Genomic DNA, 21,086 nt, shown 5'->3' with positions numbered 1-21,086 from the left:
ACTTAATAGAGAAAGGAAGCCATTGTTCTCTAAAGTTGTTTTCCAACACTTTCTTAAGGCAGGGAAACATTCATTATCATTATATAACATACTTTGCTGCTGCTTTTAAAATGAAGTATTTCTTTTGAAAGAAGTGTCATACATGAAATGAAAGACTTCCCTCTTACTGAGAAGCTTTGGACAAATTATTTACTTGGGCCTTAATTTTTTTGTCTGTTCAATGAGGGTATTGGACCTGGGGCCCTCTGATATTGCTCAGAATCTCAAGTTATGTTTAGGGATTTTTTAAAAAAAATTATTAGTTCCTACATTGTAAGATTTGGTCAACATTTCAATGTCATTTGTATATTACAGCACGGATTAAAAGACTAGAATTTTTTTTTTTTTTTTTTGGCCTTGCAGCAGGCAGGATCTTAGTTTCCCAACCAGGGATCAGATTCATGTCCCCTGCTTTGAGAATGTGGAAGCTTAACCACTGGACTACCAGGGAAATCCTCTTGCACTGTTTTTTGACTGAAGCTTTATTCTGAATGAAAGAACGTGGTGGTTTACAATTAGAACATGATGTGTAGTGTAGTTTTTTTCTAAACTTTACTTTATCCTCTTACCGTGGTATCTAACAAGATGGGAAAACTCTCGTTGAGCCTCTGACTTACTCTGCTGATTATGCTCAATTAAAATTATAACTACAGTTGACCTTTGAACAACATGGTCTGACTGTGCCAATCCACTTATATGCAGATTTTTTTCAGTTAATACATACTGCAGTACGACACATCCATAGTTGGTAGAATCCATGAATGTAAAACCACAAGAATGGAGGGCTGACTGTAAACTTATACTCAGATTTTTGAATGCTCCTGGGATCAGACCACCTAACCCCTGAGCTGTTCAAGGGTCAACTATATGTATCTGTGTTAGTTTAGGGATTTCAAATTTTGTATTTCACACATTTTTCCCGCAAATATTTATTTTATTATGAGGCTTCATAAATTACACATGTTACATCTGTTCTTTTATGAATATGAAATAGAAGAAAAATGAAAAGAGAGACTTGGAGGTAAAGATTATATTTCACAAATTTATCTTTTGTTTCTTATACTATTAATAAAATGTCAGGATTGAAATTTATATTTAATGTTAATATTCCCTAATCTCTTAAATTATCTATTATGCCTACAAAGAGCAAACCAGGATTTTTACAGTAGTGAAATGCCAGTCTCCTCAACAGGCATTTTGTTAATCTTTTCAGGGCACTAAGTTTCTGTGATTTGACTGGAGGTTTACATAAATTTTCCCTTGGGATCCCTGGACTTAGGAAACATGTAAGAGTTTTCTAAGAATCTTATGAAATGATGTAGGGAGTATAGAATTGGATCTTACACTAGTGTGCCATGGCAGATTGTCTTTGACAGTTTATATTTAACTGGGTATTAATACAATTTTAAAAATGCCTTATCTTGAAACATTGAAAGCTATGTAGTTTAAAGGCCAACTTAACTTTTAAAGCAGTATAAGTGTAATATCCAGACCTAGGCCTTCATGAAAATCTTATTTAAATTATCCATTCCATATTTTTTTTTGTTTCTTATATAGTAACTTCAGGAGCAGGAATCTATTTAGTAGAGAACCTGATGCATAGTAGGTGATTGGTAAAGGGAGGTTGAACAAATGCATCCGTTGAAAGTATTCAAATTATAATAGATTAGAAATTATGAAAAAAAATTATGAGGGACTTCTTTACGCATATATTTTCCATTTAAAAAACTATCTTGTGTTCTTTAAGTCTGAAATGATTTCAAAATGTAAAGTTTAACTCATGCAAAAAAAGTCTTGTGATGTTGGTGGTAGTGAGGATATTGTTTATATTATTTGCATCTAGACCACAAACCTAGGAGATTTGTATTTTATACAAGCTGAAGAATATACTTGTGTTTGGAGAAGGAAATGGCAACCCACTCCAGTACTCTTGCCTAGAAAATCCCACCGATAGAGGAGCCTGGTAGTCTCCATTCCATGGGGTTACAAAGAGTTTGACATGACTGAGCAACTTCACTTTCACTTTCATCAGGCAGATGACCGAGGAATTCTAGGATTCTTACTTTACAAAGCTACTTAAAACATATGAGTAGCGAGATTATTTGTTAAAGTGAAACCATGTGTTTGTTGTTGTGTGTGCATGTTTAGTCATGTCTGACTCTGTGATCCCATGGACTATAACCTGCTAGATTTCTCTGTCCATAGAATTTTCCATGTTAGAATACTGGAGTGGGTTGCCGTTTCCTACTGCAGGGGGATAAATAGTCCTTGAGTTTTCTTAAACCCTAGAAGGAACCTGTAATCCTCTTTAGTTCTACCTTAGTGATCCATCCTCTCATTTTATAATTTAGGAATCGTAGGGCTTCCCAGGTGGCACAGTGGTAAAGAATCCACTTGCCAATGCAGGAGGTGCAGGAGACACAGGTTCTATCCCTGGGTCAGGAAGATTCCCTGGAAAAGGACATGGCAACCCACTCCAGTATTCTTGCCTGGGAGTTTCCATGGACAGAGGAGCCTGGCCATGGGGTCACAAGGATTCAGATGTGATTGAGCACACACAGGCACAGAGAGATTGCACCCTGCCCCAATTCATAGAACTTTATGGGAAGGTCACAACTAGAACTTGGAGCACACTCATCCTGCCATGCTCAACCTAGCTCTTTTTTCATTCTGTCACCCTGTGTTTCACAGTTGTGAACCCAGGACATCTGTGTTTTCCATTTGTTTACTTGTTTGTTTTTTGCAGTTGTCATTTGTAATAATTTTTTTCAGAGAATAAGTAGGAGAGTAAATGTTAAATTTAAAAGTTTAATATTATTACTTTATTTACAGTTTTATAACAGAACGAGTAGGAAAATAACTTGAAGGACTAAGTCAGTAACTAACTACCTAGGGCAAATCTTGTAGCCTCTGTGAGACTGTATCTGCTACTTTCTTAGAATCCTTCCAGGCTTCTGCCCAGAACAAATATTTCTGTTTTGTTTTTTTTTTTTTTTTAATATTTGTCACTGAAAGTATAACACAATGCAAAGTGTACAAGTCGTAACGATAGTGAATTATAAAATGAACATACTTGTATAACCATTGCTGTTGTATTTTGAAAAAGCTTCCTTGGTGATTATGATAGGCTTTCCTTTAAAAGAAATCACTGGACTTGTGGCTGTAGGTAATCTCATGTTTTTTACAACTCTTTCTAGAGTGAAATTAGTAGAAACGGGGTAGAGAGAAGGAATTTGTCCAGTCACAAAAATGTGCTTTGAATAGGTTTATTTTGATTATATCAAGTCTTGTCTTTCTGATGTTTCTCTTCTTCCTCTTTGCCCTTTTTCCTTTCTGTCTAGGTCCTGGATGGAATGGAGAGGGCTCCTACTCAACCTCTAACTATCTTTTCTGAGAGTGGTCAGAGAGTTCTTAAACAGGTCTGTTGATTCTGTAGTATACAAATGCAAGTTTGAGTTATAAAATATTTGGTTTCAACCTAAACAAAGGATTGAATTAAGAAGTAGCCTTTTTAAAAAAAGAAGCCATTTTGATCTCAGTGTCTACAGGGTATTTACTTTAGCAAGCTGCATTTGGCATGTGAATTGGACCCAGAGTGACTCAGTTAAAAAGATCTGCTTAATAGAAAAGCAGTTGTCATGTCTTTATCAGATATGTTGATTATATATAATATGGCAGAATTCTTTGTTGGTTTCTGGAAAATAACAGGAAAAGATGAAAAAGTGAGTATCTCAGTTGTCTGTGATTCTGGTGGAGAATGGAGGCATGGAAAAATCCAAGAAGGAAAATAATTATTTGACCCTCTTTGTGATATTCTCAGAATTCATAACACTGGGGAAAACAATCACAGTTACCTTTACCTTACAAATCTCTCATTCAGGGAAGGGCAAGTATATACAGGCTTTGGGTTTTTTTTTTTTTTTTTCTGTTTTTCTTTCTTTTACCTCACTCTGTGTCACCATGAATGAACTTTATCATTATTCAGACAGATAAAAACTCAAGCTTAGTGATTTTCCAAACTTGTCTTTACACTGGAATCTCCAGTAGAACTTTGCAAAGTACTGATGTCTTTGTTCTACCTCCCAGCCACCACCGCATCCCAGGTTGTGATTTAATTGGCCTGGGGGTATGGCCTAGGAATTTTTAAAAGATCCCAACAGGATTCTGAAGTGCCGACAAGTTTAGGAACCACTGTTCTAGCTAGTTAAAGCAGATCTGGCAACTATGCAACTTGTGACGTTTTTGTGTAAATATTTGGATAAATATATGCATAAAGGACAAATATTTTTATTTTAAAATCCTGTTCTTTAAACCTAAATTCTTACCAGAATGTAAGCTTCATTAAAGCAGATACCATGTATATATTTTCTTCCCCATTATATCGTTAACATTTAAAGCAATAACTGGCATGTGTGCTTAAGTGTTTGTTAAGTGGGTGGATGAACCTATCATTCTTTAGTGAACCGAGTATGCTTTTACCTCGTACACAAGTGGTCTGAGATATAGGGTGGTGGTGGTGGTAGTGAAGAGTCCAGCCTCTGTGACTGACTGACAGGGCTCTAGTCACAGCGCTGTCACTTACAAGCTGTCAGATGTTAAGCAAGTTGTATGGTATATCTTGGGCTTCTCTGGTGGCTCAGTGGTAAAGAATCTGCCTGTTAATGTAGGAGATGCCGTTTTGATCCCTGGGTTGGGAAGATCCCCCGAAGAAGGAAGTGGTAACCCACTTCAGTATTCTTGCCTGGGAAATTCCACGGACAGAGGAGCCTGGTGGGCTGCAGTCCATGGGGATGCAAGAGAGTCGGATACAACTGAGCAACTAAACAACAAAACTGGTATATCTCACTTGTTAAGAAACTGCCAGTTTATTTATTTATTTTAAAATATTTCTTTATTTCTTTTGCTATGCTGGGTCTTAGTTGTAGCACATGGGATCTTTAGTTGCAGCTTGTGAACTCTTAGCTTTGGCATGTAGGATCTAGTTCTCTGACCAGGGATCAAGAATTCCCAGCAGGGATCTGCATTGGGAGCACAGAGACTTAGCCACTGGACTACCAGGGAAGTCCCAGCCAAACAGTTTAAAAAGATGTGAATGTTCAGCAGAATTTCCAAGGAGGGTGCATTAGTTATCTGTTGTTGCATAACAAATTACCACAAATTTAGCCACTTGAAACATGTATTTATTAGGGCACAGTTTCCAAAAGTCAGGAGTTTGGACACAGTTTAGGCGGGCCCTCTGTATCAGGGTCTCGCAGGCAGCAGTCAGGGTATCAGCCAGGAATGGAGTCATCTCAGTGATTGACTGAAGAAGGATTTCCTTGAAGCTTACTTGGTCGTTGGCAGAATTTACTTCGTCAAGGGGTGTTGGATTTTTAAGGCCTTGGTTTCTCACTGGCTATTGGTGGAGACAGTTGTCAGTTCCTTACCTTGTAGCTCCCTCCAGCGTGGCAAGCTGAGAAGGCGGTAGAGTCTCCTAGGGAGATGGAAGTCTCATTCTTTTGTAACCTAATCATGGAAATGGCACTGTATATATTTGGCTATAAGTAAGTCACTAGACTAGCCCACATTCAGGGGGAGGAAGAGGGGCAGGGGTGATTATACCAGGGCATGAATACCAGGAGGCTGGGATAATTGGTGGCCATCTTAAAAGTTTGTCTACCACAGGAGACATGGGCTTAGTGCCAGGCTGGGACTCAGTGGGGTATTAAAGGGAGTAGGGGTAGTGAGGAATAGTTTGTGAAATTTCCTTTACCTTCCCCGTATCAGACTATATCTTTCTTCCTTCTGTCTTTAACATTAGCTTCTCTCCCCTTCAAGAACAGAGACATAATACAAAGATCATTCTCACAGTGAGATTTTAATCTTGAGTGGGTGGTGTGTGTGTATGTTTTATGATTCAACTAAGGCGTCTCCCTGTATCATGTAGTGTTTATATACGTATGTATTTTTTAAAAAACATTTTGTCATGGAACTTGAGACAGATACAAAAGTAGAATGCTATCCTGAACCCCCATGTACCTTTCATCCACCTTCAACAATTTATTTTTTTACTAATCTTGCATGTATTATTTATATATAGCAAGATGTACAGTTTGAGTTTTGATAGATGTATATATCCCCACAATAAAGATATAGGACATTTTCACTCCAAAGGTGCCTCATCCTTGTGTAATCAGTCCCCACCCCAATCCGAGACAAGTACCCATCTGATGCCTATTGCTGTAGGTTGGTTTTGCCTACTAGAACGCCATAGGAATATTCTTTTGATCACCATGAAGTTTTTGATATTCATTCATGTTGTTGCATGTATCAGCGGTTCAGAATTCTTCAGCCTTGGCACTGTGGACATTTTGAACAGGATAATTCTTTGTCTTGGAGATTGTCCCGTGCATGTGGGGTTATTCAGTAGCATCCGTGATTGCTATCCACTAGAAGCCATTAGCACTTCCCTCTCCAGTGGTAACAGTCAGAAATGTGTCCAGACTGCCAGATGTCCAATGGAGAACAAAATCCCCTCCCTACTCTACTTGAAGATCATTTCAGTATTATTATTTGTCAGTATTCTACTATAGGAATATACTTCAGTTTATCCACTTACTAACTAATAGACCTTTGATTTGTTTCTAGTTTACTTTCACTTGAGGCCATTATAAATAAAGTTCTATTCATTTTTATAGGCATGTCTTTGGGTAGACATGTTTTCATTTATTTTGGGTAAATACCTAGGAGAGAGATTGCTGGGTCTTATGGTAAGAAACTTTATATAACTTTAAACTGCCAAATCATTTATTTCTTTTTTACATTCCCACTGACATGAGAGTTCCAGTTGCTCTACGTCTTTGTCAACATTTGATAGTATTATTATTTTTATTTTTAACCATTATAGTAGGTGTAGCTATAATTTGCATTCTCCTGATGACCAATGATGTTGAACATGTTTTCTTCTTTTTTTTTTTTTCATTTATTTTTATTAGTTGGAGGCTAATTACTTCACAGCATTTCAGTGGGTTTTGTCATACATTGACATGAATCAGCCATGGAGTTGCATGTATTCCCCATCCTAATCCCCACTCCCACCTCCCTCTCCACCCGATTCCTCTGGGTCTTCCCGCACCAGGCCTGAGCACTTGTCTCATGCATCCAACCTGGGCTGGTGATCTGTTTCACTGTAGATAATATACATGCTCTTCTTTCGAAACATCCCACCCTCGCTTCCTCCCACAGAGTCCAAAAGTCTGTTGAACATGTTTTCATGTTCTTATTGTAATGTATCTGTTCAAATCTTTTGCTGATTTTTTAATTGGGTTGTTTGTCTTATTATTGAGTTTCCTTTGTCTTTTTTCCAACATGTGTACAAACATTAAGAAAATAAAAATAATGAATCAGTTTTATAGACTTATTATATTTAAAATGTGAGCATTTCCCATGATGTTAAGTATTCTTGGAAACATGACTTTTAATGGAGAAGCAATATTTGAGTACATTTAAATTGATTCACCACTTTTGTTGTTGAGCCTTGAGCTAGGTTCCAGTTTTTCACTATCAGTATTTTGATAAACATCTTTGAATATGAGTCTTTAACCACATCTTTAATTATTTACTAGATTATTTACTAGATTCCTAGATATGAGGATTATAATTATGATGTTAAGGAAAATGAACATTTATGAGCAAAATATGAATGCTAATCTGTTGTATATTAACCTTTGCTGCAGTTGAGTATTCCATTAAAAATGTTTATGTTGGAAGAAGGGCATATTTCATTTTGGTTTTTTTGGATTACTTATGAAATGAACAAAGTTTTCATATATTTATTGATGATTTTTATTTCTAATTTTATAAGTTTTCTATTTGGAGGGCCAATTTTGGAGGGGGATGTTAATATTTCCTTAATTTTTAATGTTAAGTTTATTAACCTTTTGTCATTTACAAATATAATTCCCAGTTTATATTTTGCCATTTTACTCTTGTGTACTTTGTCCTACAAAAAAATTTTTTTTTTTTAGTTCTACCACTTTATTGCTACCAACCCATCTCCCTCCACCCTCGTGCACACATGCTCAAGTCATGTAACCCCATGGACTTCAGCCCGCCAGACTCCTCTGTCCATGGACTTTTCCAGGCAAGAATTGTCCTGCAAAATTTTAAAAATAATAATGAAATTATATAATGACTTGTATAATACAAAATATTATGTATTATATAATATATATTTTGCTTTAGCTCTTCAGTCCATGACCTGATAAATATACTGTATATGAATGTATAACCAATATGTGATGGTAGTTTTATTTTTTATATTTAGTTTTTGCTTTTTTTTTTGGCTCTGTTGTGAGGCATGCAGGATCTTAGTTCTCCAACCAGGGATTGAACCCATGCCTCCTGCAGTGGAAGCTCAGAGTCTTAACCTCTGGACCACCAGGGAAGTCCTGAAGTAAGAATTTAATAGAACTTTTTCCAGATACTCAGTTTGTCCCAAATTACAAAACAAAATCATCTCCTATAAAGAAATATGATACAACAGCCAATATGAAGAAACAGAAGAGAACCAAATAAAAAAGTCCCCTATAGCAACCTACAAAATGTAAGATAATATTTGTAAATCATATGTGAAAAGGAATTTATGTCTAAAATTTATCAAGAACTCTTATAATTCAGTAATAAAGACAAGCATTCTAATTTTAAAATTGGCAAAGAATTTGAATAGATATTTCCTGAAAGAAATTATTCTAGTAGCTAATAAACATGAAAATTTGCTGACCACCATTAGCTGTCAAGGAAATGCAAGTCAAAACCACAGTGAGATACAGTTGCACACCCACTAGGATGGTTATAATCAGAAAGACAACAAATATTGGTGAAGATGTGGAGAAATTGGAACTCCTGTATACTGCTGATGGGAATGCAAAATGGTGTAACTCCTTCAGAAAAAAGTCTGGCTTGAAAGGTTAAATATAGATAACATATGACCCAGCAGTTTTCCTCCTCGGTGTATATATACTCAAGAGAAATAAAACATATATCCACACCAAAATTTTGTACACCCCAATATTCATAGCAACATTAGTCATAATAGCAAATGGTGGACACAGTCCAAATGTCTATCAACTGATGAATGAGTGAATATGGTGTTTACATACAAAGGGATGTGTGTGCATGCTGAGTTGCTTCAGTTGTATCTGACTCTGTGCAACCCTGTGGACTGCAGCCTGCCAGACTCCTCTGTCCATGGGATTCTCCGGGCAAGAATACTAGAGTGGATTGCCGTACCCTCCTCCAGGGGATATTCTCAGCCCAGGGATCAAACCTGCATCTCATGTCTACCTGCATTGGCAGGTGGGTTCTTTACCACTTGTGCTACCTGGGAAACAAAGTCACTCAATCGTGTCCAATTCTTCATGACTCCAGGGACTGTAGCCTGCCAGGCTCCTGTGTCCATGGACTTTTCCAGGCCAGAATACTGGAGTGGGTAGCCATGCCCTTCCCCAGGGGATCTTCCCAACCCGGGGATCGAACCTAGGTCTCCCACATGGCAGGTGGATTCTTTACCAGCAGAGCTACCAGGGAAGCCCTGGAAGCCCATACAAAGGGAAGTTATATGGTGGTTTAAAATAATGAAGTACTGTTACTTGCTACAGCACTTTGGAGAAATAAAACTAAGTGAAAGAAGCCAGTCACAAAAGACCACTTATTGTATGGTTCTTATTGTATGGTTCTTATTGTATGGTGCTGCTGCTAAGTCACTTCAGTCGTGTCCGCCTCTGTGCCACCCCATAGACTGCAGTCCACCAGGCTCTGCCATCCCTGGGATTCTCCAGGCAAGAACACTGGAGTGGGTTGCCATTTCCTTCTCCAATGCATGAAAGTGAAAAGTGAAAGTGAGTGAAGTCGCTTTGTGACCCCATGGACTGCAGCCTACCAGGCTCTCTGTCCATGGGATTTTCCAGGCAAGAGTACTGGAGTGGGTTGTCATTGTCTTCTCCACTTATTGTATGAGGTATCTCAAATAGACCAGTGTTCCTTGACCTAGCCTAAAACTCTTTATCCTTTAATGGGGAGGGGCAGGTAACCCATTAAATTAATGACAGAGCATATTAGAAAAATTGTTCATGGTACTCAAATAAAGATCATGGTGACTGACAGTAATTTTTACTTTGTACCTTATCTTCCTTTTGAATAATTTTTCAAAACTAACATCATATTTATAATATGATGAGCACAATAAAGAATAGAAATGCTATGGACCTAACAGAAGCAGAAGATATTAAGAAGAGGTGGCAAGAATACACAGAAGAGCTATATGAAAAAGATCTTCACGACCCAGATAATCATGATGATGTGATCACTCACCTAGAGCCAGACATCATGGAATATGAAGTCAAATGGGCCTTAGGAAGCATCACTACGAACAAAGCTAGTGGAGGTGATGGAATTCCAGTTGAGCTATTTCAAATCCTGAAAGATGATGTTGTGAAAGTGCTGCACTCAGTATACCAGCAAATTTGGAAAACTCACCAGTGGCCACAGGACTGGAAAAGGTCAGTTTTCATTCCAATCCCAAAGAAAGGCAATGCCAAAGATTGTTCAAACTACCACACAATTGCACTCATCCCACACGCTAACAAAGTAGTGCTCAAAATTCTCCAAGCCAGGCTTCAACAATATGTGAACTGTGAACTTCCAGATGTCCAAGCTGGTTTTAGAAAAGGCAGAGGAACCAGAGATCAAATTGCCAATATCTGCTGGATCATCGAAAAAGCAAGAGAGTTCCAGAAAAACATCTACTTCTGTTTTATTGACTACATCAAAGCCTTTTGACTATGTGTATCACAACAAACTCTGGAAAATTCTTCAAGAGATGAGAATACCAGACCACCTGACCTGCTTCCTGAGAAGTCTGTATGCAGGTCAAGAAGCAGCAGTTAGAACTGGACATGGAACAACAGACTGGTTCCAGATCAGGAAAGGAGTATGTCAAGGCTGTATATGTCACCCTGCTTATTTAACTTATATGCAGAATACATCATGCGAAATGCTGGACTGGATGAAGCACAAGCTGGAATCAAGATTGCCAGGAGAAATATCAATAACCTCAGATATGCAGATAACACCACCCTTACGGCAGAAAGCAAAGAAGAACTAAAGAGCCTCTTGATGAAAGTGAAAGAGGAGAGTGAAAAGTTGGCTTAAAGCTCAACATTCAGAAAACTGAGATCATGGCATGTGGTCTCATCACTTCATGGCAAATAGATGGGGCAACTGTGGAAACAGTGGCTATTTTGGGAGGCTCCAAAATCACTGCAAATGGTGACTGCAGTCATGAAATTAAAAGACGCTTGCTCCTTGGAAGGAAAGTTATGACCAACCTAGACAGCATATTAAAAAGCAGAGACATTACTTGGCCAACAAAGCTGTGTTTTTTCCAGTCAAAGCTGTGTTTTTTCCAGTGGTCATGTATGGATGTAAGAATTGGACTATAAAGAAAGCTGAGTGCTGAAGAATTGATTCTTTTGAACTGTGGTGTTGGAGAAGACTCTTGAGAGTCCATTGGACAGCAAGGAGATCCAGTCCATCCTATATGAAATCAGTCCTGAATAGTCATTGGAAGGACTGATGCTGAAGCTGAAACTCCAATACTTTGGCCGACTGATGCTGAAGCTGAAACTCCAATACTTTGGCCACCTGATGCAAAGACATGACTCATTGAAAAAGATTCTGATGCTGGGAAAGATTGAAGGCAGGAGGAGAAGGGGATGACAGAGGATGAGGTGGTTGGATGGCATCACCGACTCATTGGACATGAGTTTGGGTAAACTCCAGGAGTTGGTGATGGACGGAGGCCTGGCTTGCTGCAGTCCATGGAGTCGCAAAGAGTTGGACACGACTGAGTGACTGAACTGAACTGATATTTATAATAACTATCAGGCTTAGTCTTATGTTTGTGTTTATGTTTGAGGAGGGCATGGCAACCCACTCTAGTATTCTTACCTGGGGAATCCCAATGGACAGAGGAGCCTGGAGGGCTGCAGTCTATGGGGTCACAAAGAGTCAGACATGACTGAGCGACTAAGCATAGCACAGCACAGCACAGTCTTATGTTTAACTGATTGCATTTTTCCTTCCTATTCTCAAGGTCTTTGTTTTTGGTTAATTATATTCAGACAATGTACTTTTTATGTACTTTTTAATAAAAAGTACATGATTGGTATACATCTGAAAGTATCATGTTGATTTCACACTGAATGACAACTTGGTGGGGAAGGGAGCAGAATTATTAGGTCACCTTGTTTTTTCCATTCATTCTTTAATATATTGCCATTATCTTCCAGTCTTGCAAACCAAAAATCTGTGGCCAGACCAAATTTTGGTCTTCTGTGTATGACTTCTTTTTTCCTTATTGGTTGATTGTGGGGCATTTTCTTTATCCTTAAAATCTGAAAGTTTCACTAGAACAAATCCAGTCACTCTCTTTTTAGTAATTTTGCTGGTCTTTTGTGAGCTCTTTTGATCTGGAGATGCAGAACATTCTTTGGCCCAGGAAAGTTTACATTTCCTTTTAGAAAATCTTTGATGATTATTTCTGTCCATTTGTTTCCAGGATAGCAAATTAGTTGAAGTTTATTTCTCTCTTCTCTTCTTATCAGTCCTCTCTCATACTTTTCATTATTTCTCCTTTCCTACTCCATTCTGCAAGAAATTTTGAATTTGTTGTCCCTGTGTTTCTAAGAAAGTATTCTGCTCTTTACTTTTCTAGTAAAGATTTGAATTCTGCTTTGGTATATTTGTAATTTTTACCTTTCTTTTCCCCCTGTCACATTTATTCCTGCATCTCAACTAGCTTCTTTCATTTCTGCCTGTGAACTTTGAGCTCTTATTTCAATGTGCTTTATCAAGTTTGTATGTGCTTTATCAAGCAATGTAGTTGATTTCTAAAATTTAACCGATTGCTCCTTATATTTTCCTTTTCTGGATTACAGAGGCAGAGTTTCCCTTCTTTTATGTTGCAGAAAGTTTTCCTATCTCTCCCCTCAATTCTTCCTTGAGTAAGGAGAGGGATATACAGGTCTAGCGTGTGCCAGATAGGGTAAACTGGTTGCTTCATTGGCTACTTGGTAGCTATAGGAATTCTCTTTTAAGGTGTTAAACTAGAGGACTAATTGATTCACATAGTTTCTGAATACTTTCCAGTGTCCAGCAGTCATGTATGTGTTTCCTGCTGGATTGAGTAGAGGAAATTCTTTCCTTTGGCCTGGTAATTTTACTTTGAAAAAGACGACTTTTTGTTATTGTTGATAATTTGAAGTCTAGGCTACAAAAAAATGATTTCCAGCATGTAAGGTTCCCAGGACTTTTGCTATCTCTGCCCTTCCTGCATTTGTCTTCAAATCTCAGGGTGAATGTACTACTTTGTATGTTACGGAATCTGAAGTACAGGAGGAAGGTTGTAGGTATATAATACTAATAGCACTGACTGTTTTAAGTGAATCTCTTACAGAAGGGTAATGTAACTTAGCATTGCCGTTGCTGCCTCTGAAGAAAGCTGTTTAGGAACAGGTAGTTGGAGGAAGTTAGAAATCTGTTGCTATCCTCCTGGCTCCCATTTATGCCTGCTCTTCAGCAGAAAAGTCGTTTTTGAGTCCAGCAGTTGTTTGAGCAGCAGCCCTAGTTGCCAGTGCTGTTAATAACTGAAACTCAGTGTGTCCTTAAGTATATCAATGAAAAATTAGGGTAGAGGTGATGATAGAGATGAACCAGGCATTGTTCGGTAGCCTCCATTTTAGCTCCCAGCTTACTGTTAATTTTTTGAAAGAAGGAAGATGAGAGAAGAGTGGAGAATAGGCACTAGTGGATGAAGGAAGAGTTTTAAATATCTTGTACCAAATTAGTTGCAATTTCTAAGGGAAATGTGATAACATTGAAATCAAATAGTCAAAGTTTAAAATACTCTTGGTTAGTCTTTGTTTTAAAGTTTATTTTGTTTGATACAAGTACTGTTACCCCAGCTTTCTTTTTATTTTCATGCAATACCTTATTTCATACCCTCATGTTCAGTCTGGTTTTTTTTAGATCTGATATGAGTCTCTTGAAGGCATTGTGTATCTGGATCTTGTTTTTGTATCTATTTAGCTACTCTGTGTCTTTTGATTGGAGCATTTAGCCATTCAGGTTTGAAGTTATTGATGGTATGTACTTACTGCCATTTGTTTATTTTATTCTGATTGTTTTGTAATTCTTTTGTGTTCCTTTTTTTCTCTCTTCCCTTGTGATTTGATGACTATCTTTAGTGTTATGTTTGGATTCCTTTCTATTTTGCATGTTTGTATTATAGATTTTTGCTTTGTGATTACCATGAGATTCATATATAACTCTGTGGGTGTGTAAATTAAGTTCAAACACATTCTAACAACTCTGCATTTTTACTCCCTCCCCAACCACGTTTAATGTTTTGACATTCTATTTTACCTCTTTTTTTGTATATCCCTTAACTACTTACTATGGGTAGAAATGATTTACTACTTTTACCTTTTAACCTTCCCACTAGTTTTATATGTGGTTGATCTGCCTTTACTGTATGCTTTCCTTTACAAGTAAGTTTGTTTTTTTTTTTACCATGCCACACAGCTTTCAGGATCTTAGTTCACCAACCAGAGATCAGATCTGTTCCCCCTCCAGTGGAAGCACAGAATCCTAACCACTGGATTGCCAGGGAATTCCCCATAATTCTGATATTTCTAGTTGTGGTCTTTTCTTTCTAGAGAAGAAACATTTCTTGTAAAGCCAGTTTAGTGACACTGAATTTTTACCTTTTGCTTATCTGCACAACTCTTCATCTCTACTTCAAATCTGAATGATAGCCTTGCTGGAGTAGCTATTTTGGGTTGTAGGTTTCTTCTTTCATCTCTTTGATTATATCATGCCACTTGCTTCTGGTCTGTAGAGTTTCTGCTGAAAACAGCTCATGGTCCTGTGAGAATTCCTTTGTATGTAACCATTTGCATTTTCTCTTGCTGCCTTTATTTTCTTCTTTTGTTCACGCTGTGTGGCTTGTGGGATCTCAGGTTCACAAGCAGGGATTGAACCCCAACAATGGCAGTGAAAGAGCTGAATCCTAACCGCTGGACAACCGGGAACTGCCAAGTCTTGCTGCTTTTAAGATTCTCTCTGTCTTTTTTTTTTTTTAACCACAAATAAGATCTTTTATTTGTCACCATTAAGAGCCTGCATTTTAAACCGATTCTTGGACTGGTGGCTCGTATCCATCAGCTTGTTCAACTTTAGCACCTGTCTCGTCCTCAGTAGCTTTTCCAGAACTGCTACCTTCACCATGTAGCTCCATGAGTTTTCCCAGTTCAAATTTGGGCTTCTTCAGCATTTTTACTTTTCTAACGAAGACATCATGGAGCGGATAAATAGATTGGCAAGCCTTTTCTATGTCCTTTCCAATGCTATCTGGAATCAATTTATTGACCACCTCTTTCAAGTCGTTTGTCTGCACCTCTCAGGTCATGATCTCCATCATCTTGCAGATCTGGTGCACCTGCTGGTGCTGGGCATAAGAGGTCTTCCAGATCTGATTGTTGCGCTTTTTAGTAAAACCCACACAGAACAGAAGAAGCAAGTAACTATTGGTAGTCTTGACATCAATATGAGCTTTAATCATGGTCTGCCATTTTTTGACCATGGAGCATATTTTGTCACGGGTAAGATCCATACCGTGAAAATTAGTCAGGCAGTTTTTGCCCTGAACATCCTCAGTAATTAGCTTGAATTTTCTAAATGCTACTTCATCATTCTGCAGATCAGCAAGACTCACTTCAAAAACACGACCTTTGAGGCCATCTGACGAGATTTTGGTTCCTTGAGTTCTTGTGACCAGTGTTTTCCCAATATTCCTTATATTGAACATAGCTGGTGCTTTCACATCATACCAATCTTTTTTAGAAAATGGGTCAACCACTTTCTTCTTGGCTCCCTTTTTGCCTCCTTTCGTAAGGCGCTTGTTCTTGCTGACCGCCATGGTGCCGCTCAAAGAGCCAAAAAGGCTCTCTTTGTCTTTAACTTTTGCCATTTTAATTATAGTATATCTTGGTGTGGACCTCTTTGGGTTCATCCTGTTTGGGACTCTGTACTAAGTCCTAGATGTGGATGTCTGTGTCCTTTCCCAGGTTAGGGAAGTTTTCAACTCTAATTTTTCAAATAAATTCTCTACCCTTTTCTGTCTTCTCACATTTGGGCCTCTTAACTGCTAATGTTATTATGCTTGCAGTTTTCCAAGAGATTTCTTAAGCTATTCTCGTTTTCATAAGTTCTTTTTTCTGTTCAGCTTGTGTGATTTCTGTTACTCTGACTTCCACTTTGCTGATCTGTTCCTCTGTATTATCTAATCCACTGTTGATTACATCTAGTGTATTTTTAATTTCAGTTATTGTGTCCTTCAGCTCTGTTTGGTTCTTCTTTGTATTTTCTCACTCTTAAACTTCTCACTTTGTTCATTCATTCTTCCAAGTTTGTTGAGCATCTTATGATCATTACCCTGTACTCTTTGTCAGGTGGATTGTTTATCGCCACTTACTTTAGTTCTTCTTTGGTTTTGTTTTGTTCCTTTGTTTGAAAAATACTCCTCTATCTCTGTGTTTTGCCTAAATCTCTGTTTATTTCTATTGGTTTGACCAAAAGGTTCATTCAGGTTGTTATGGAAAAATCTGAACAAACTTTTTGGCCAACCCAATATGTAATAGGTAGGCCAGTTATTGAACATTTCCCAATTTTGGAGAAGTAGCCTTATACAGGAGACATCCTATGGGGCCCAGCTGCATGCTACTCTTGGTCACTTAGTTCTATATACTCTTGGGTGCCCTTTGTGGGCTGTGTGGGTCATTTTGTTGTTGGGGGGCCATGTACTGTGGACATGCTGGTAGGCAAGGCTGGCTGCCAGCCTAGTTGAATGCCAGGTCCTGCCTCATGAATGGCTGCCAACACACTAGTGGTGGGCTGAGGTCCTGGCACAACTGGCTACACGGTCCCAGGGGTCTCAGGGTTGGTGTTGGCCCATGGTTGGGAGGGGCCAGATACCTCAGAGGCTGAGGCTGGTGCTGGCCTGCTAGTGGGTGGGTAAAGCCCCCAGGACTAATAGGCTAGAGGGAGTACTCCAAAATGTTTCTTGCCAGCACCAGTATCCTCATGGTAGAACAAGGTCACTCATTTGGCTGCTGCCAATATCTGTGTCCCCAGGTAGTGTCCCAGTTGATACATTCCTCTCCAGAAGGCTCTGCAAGATTAGCAAGTGTTTCTGACCCAGGCTCCTTTCAAGTTACTGCCTCTGTACAGGGAGACCATGTGAGATTTGACATGCACCCTTTAAGAGCAGAGTCTTTTTCTTACAGCCTTCTAGCTGTCCTGTACACAAGCCCTGCTGACTTTCAAAGCTAGATGTTCTGGGGACTCATCTTCCCAGCTCAGAATCCCTGGACTGGGGATCCTTATGTGTGTCTGTAACCCCTCACTCCTTGGGGAAAACCCCTGCAACTGTGATTATCCTCTGCTTTGTGGGTTCCTTAGCTGGAGATGGGGGTTTTGACTATACCATGTCTAACTTTTATAGCCAAATGTTTAATTCACTTTATTTTCTCCTGATATAGGTGTTCTTGGCTGTGTGTATTTTGTGTTCTTGACTGTGTGTATTTTCTTCTCAACTGGTTTGGCTGTATTCTTTAGGTTCCAATGTGTAGTATTCTCCTTATTTCTAAAAGATTTGCTGTTTTGATATCTTTTTTAACCCAGATCCATAGGTTTTGTTGTTGTTTTAAGGTGGAAGGCCATGGTCTTATTTTAAATTTATAATTTTGGTGCATTGTCACCAGGGTAATTTGACTCTCTTATTGTTACTTTTGGATTCATTGAGATTTTCTTTATGGTCTTTCTTAAAGGTTAATTTTTATTGATTGGAAACTTAAAAATTGACTTTTTCTTGATAAAAATAGTTAAGCAATACTTATTTCTCTAATAATTATTTATTAATACCTAGTTCATATATCCATCTAAAATTTGTTAAGGTTTATTTGTTTTGGGCTGCACTGGATCTTCATTGATGCATGCGGGCTTTCTCTAGTTGTGGCGAGCAGGGGCTGCTCTCTAGTTGTGGTATGTGGGCTTCTCATTGCAGGGGCTTCTCTTGTTGTGGAGCACAGGCTGTAGGCACACAGGCTTCAGTAGTTGCAGCATGTAGGCTGAGTAGTTGTGGTGCATGAGCTTAGTTGCTCCTCAGCATGTGGGATCCTCCTGCATCAGGGATCAAACCCATGTCCCCTGCATTAGCAGGTGGGTTCATAACCACTGGACCACCAGTGAAGCCCTATCTAAAATTTTGAGATTGTAGGACTTCCCTGGTGGTACAGTGGATAAGAATCTGCCAGTGCGAGGGACACAGGTTCGACCTCTGTTCCAGGAAGATCCCACATGCTGCAGAGCAACTATGCCCATGAGCCACAGCTGCTGAGCCTGTGTGCTGCAACTACTGAAGCCCATGTGCCTTGAGCCTCTGCTCCACAGCAAGAGAGGCCACTGCACTGAGAAGTCCGCACCCTGCAACTGGAGAGCAGCCCTGCTCTCCACCTGCACGCAGCAAGGAAGACCCAGCACATCCAAAAATCTTTAAAAACAAAAATAAAACAAAAACTTGAGATTATAAAATCTGTATTTGGCAATAGTGTAAAACTTCAGCAGCCCAGTTAAAGACATTGTAGACATATTTTCTTAAGAGGGAAATTTTTTCGATGCATACCAAAATTATGCAGTTTCCATACATAAATTTCTTAGGTACAATAAAGAATGCTTTAAAACTTGAACTGAAAATTTAATGAAAAATAAAATGTATAGCTAGTATAGATAAAATAGGAAAAAAGTATAGGTCTTGTATTTAGTGTATGTACAAAGTAGTATATATGGGCTTCCCTGGTAGTTCAGCTGGTGAAAAATCCTCCCGCTATACAGGAGACCCTGGTTCAATTCCTGGGTCAGAAAGATCCCCTGGAAAAGGGATAGGCTACCCATTCCAGTATTCTTGGGCTTCCCTGGTGGCTCAGATGGTAAGAATCCGCCTGCAATGTGGGAGACCTGGGTTTGGTCCCTGTTGGGAAGATCCCCTGGAGAAGGGAACAGCTACCCAGTCCAGTATTCTTGCCTGGCGAATTCCACAGACAGAGGAGCCTGGCAGGTGACAGTCTGTAGAGTCTCAAAGAGTCGGACACAGCTGAGCAACTTTCACTTCACATATATGGTGTATGTATATATATTCTTTTTCCTTACAGGTTATTAGGCAATATTGAGTGTAGTTCCCTGTGCTGTACAGTAGGTTTCTGTTGGTTTTCTGTTTTACATATAGTAGTGTGTATATGGTAATGCCAACCTCCTGATTTATCACTCCTCTCTTCCCCTTTAGTAACCATCAGTTTGTTTTCTGTGTCTATGAGTCTTTTTCTGCTTTGTAAATAAATTAATTTGTATCTTCTTTTTTTTTTAAGATTCTGCATGTCCTGTGATATTTGTCTTTGTCTGATTTCAGATAATCTCTAGGTCCATCAGTGTAACTGCAAATGGCATTATTTCATTCTTTTTTATAGCTGAGTAGTATATTCCATTTGTGTGCGTGTATATCTGTATATACACACACTCCACATCTTCTTTATTCTGTCAGTTGACATGTAGGTTGTTTCCATGTCTTGGCTATTGTAAATAGTGCTACAGTGAGTATTGGGTTACATGTATCTTTTTGAATTATAGTTTTGTTCAGTATATGCCCAGAAGTGGGAATGTAGATAAGTAGTTTAAAGGAACCTCCATACTGTTCCCCATAGTGGCTGTACCAATTTATTCTCCCACCAACAGTGTAGAAGGATTTATTTTTCTCCACACCCTCTCCAGCATTTGTTATTTATAGACTCTTGATGATAGCCATTCTGACCAGAGTGAGGTGATACCTCATTGTAGTTTTGATTTGCATTTCTTAATAATTAATTAGTGATGTTGAACATTTTTTCATGTGCTTGTTGGCCATCTGTATGTCTTCTTTGGAGAAATATCTAGGATCTTCTGTCCATTTTTTGATTAGGTTGTTTGTTTTTTTTTTTTTGAACTGAGTTTGTGAGTCAGTTTTATATTTTGGAAATTAATCCCCTGTCAGTCACTTCATTTGCAAATATTTGCTCTATTCTGTATGTTGTCTTTTGTTTATGGTTTCCTTTGCTGTGCAAAAGCTTTTAAATTTAATTTGGTTCTTCCATTTATTTTTATTTCTGTCACTCTAGGAGATGAATCCAAAAAGATATTGCTGCAATTATGTCAGAGAGTGTTCTAATTTGACCAATTTTAAAAACGAATGTATAGGGAGGTTTCTAAGGCTTAGGATCCCAGTTTCATAATTCTGGTATACATCCTTGAGTTTTGCTTCTATATTCTTTAAATTGCTTGTTGATGGAGTTATTCTTTACATTTGCAGCTCCATGGACTAACAGCCCACTGGGCTCCTCTGTCCATGGAATTCTCCAGGCAAGAATACTGGAGTGAGCAGCCATTCCCACCTCACCCAGGCATCGAGCCTGGGTCTCCTGCATTGCAGGCAGATACTTTACCATCTGAGCCACCAGGGAAGCCCAGCGAGTGCTCTGAGATCTCTGGGTGGGGGGTAGCTATTCTTTGCATATTTCATGAAAACCCTATTTTATCGTTATCTGAACGTGTCTGAGTCGACTTGATAAATTGTTATGTTTGTGTTCTGATACAAGGATGGGTCACCTCTGTAATTTCTGTATAATACTTTACCTTTTTTTTGTTGTTGTTAGGATATTTATTTGACTGCTACCTTAAAATACAGGCCGTAAAAATGCCAGCTTGTTTGGACTTAGAAGATGACCTGGACAAATGATAAAAATTAAGAAAGACATTTTGGTGAGTGAAAACTTACTTGAGAGTAAATATGGCTCAACTTAATTCCTACCAGTGGAAAGACACTACCGAAGTTATAGAGCGAAATTCTCTTAAGTTTGAATGCC

At 38.6% G+C, this 21,086-nt stretch overlaps 1 protein-coding gene and 1 pseudogene across 11 annotated transcripts in view; one reads left to right on the top strand and one right to left on the bottom strand.

Annotated features, from left to right (window-relative positions):
* Nucleotides 1-21,086, top strand: part of NCOA6 (nuclear receptor coactivator 6) — a 94,778-nt gene that overhangs the window by 12,823 nt on the left and 60,869 nt on the right. For 6 of the 11 annotated variants that reach the window (XM_070472565.1, XM_070472564.1, XM_070472563.1 and 3 more), the window contains exons 2-3: nucleotides 3,381-3,458; nucleotides 20,877-20,982. The exons of 1 other annotated variant lie outside the window; for it this stretch is intronic. The gene's annotated coding sequence lies outside the window, so the exon portion shown is untranslated. Of the gene's footprint in view, nucleotides 1-3,380; nucleotides 3,459-9,285; nucleotides 9,376-20,876; nucleotides 20,983-21,086 lie in introns of those variants that run through there. 4 more of the 11 variants (XM_070472556.1, XM_070472557.1, XM_070472558.1 and 1 more) reach the window with 3 other exon arrangements.
* On the bottom strand, nucleotides 15,227-16,086 carry LOC110137563 (small ribosomal subunit protein eS1-like; annotated as a pseudogene).

This window comes from Odocoileus virginianus, chromosome 9 (assembly GCF_023699985.2).
Source record: "Odocoileus virginianus isolate 20LAN1187 ecotype Illinois chromosome 9, Ovbor_1.2, whole genome shotgun sequence".
Classification (NCBI taxonomy): Eukaryota; Metazoa; Chordata; class Mammalia; order Artiodactyla; family Cervidae; genus Odocoileus; species Odocoileus virginianus.
This window is presented reverse-complemented; position numbering and strand designations above follow the sequence as displayed.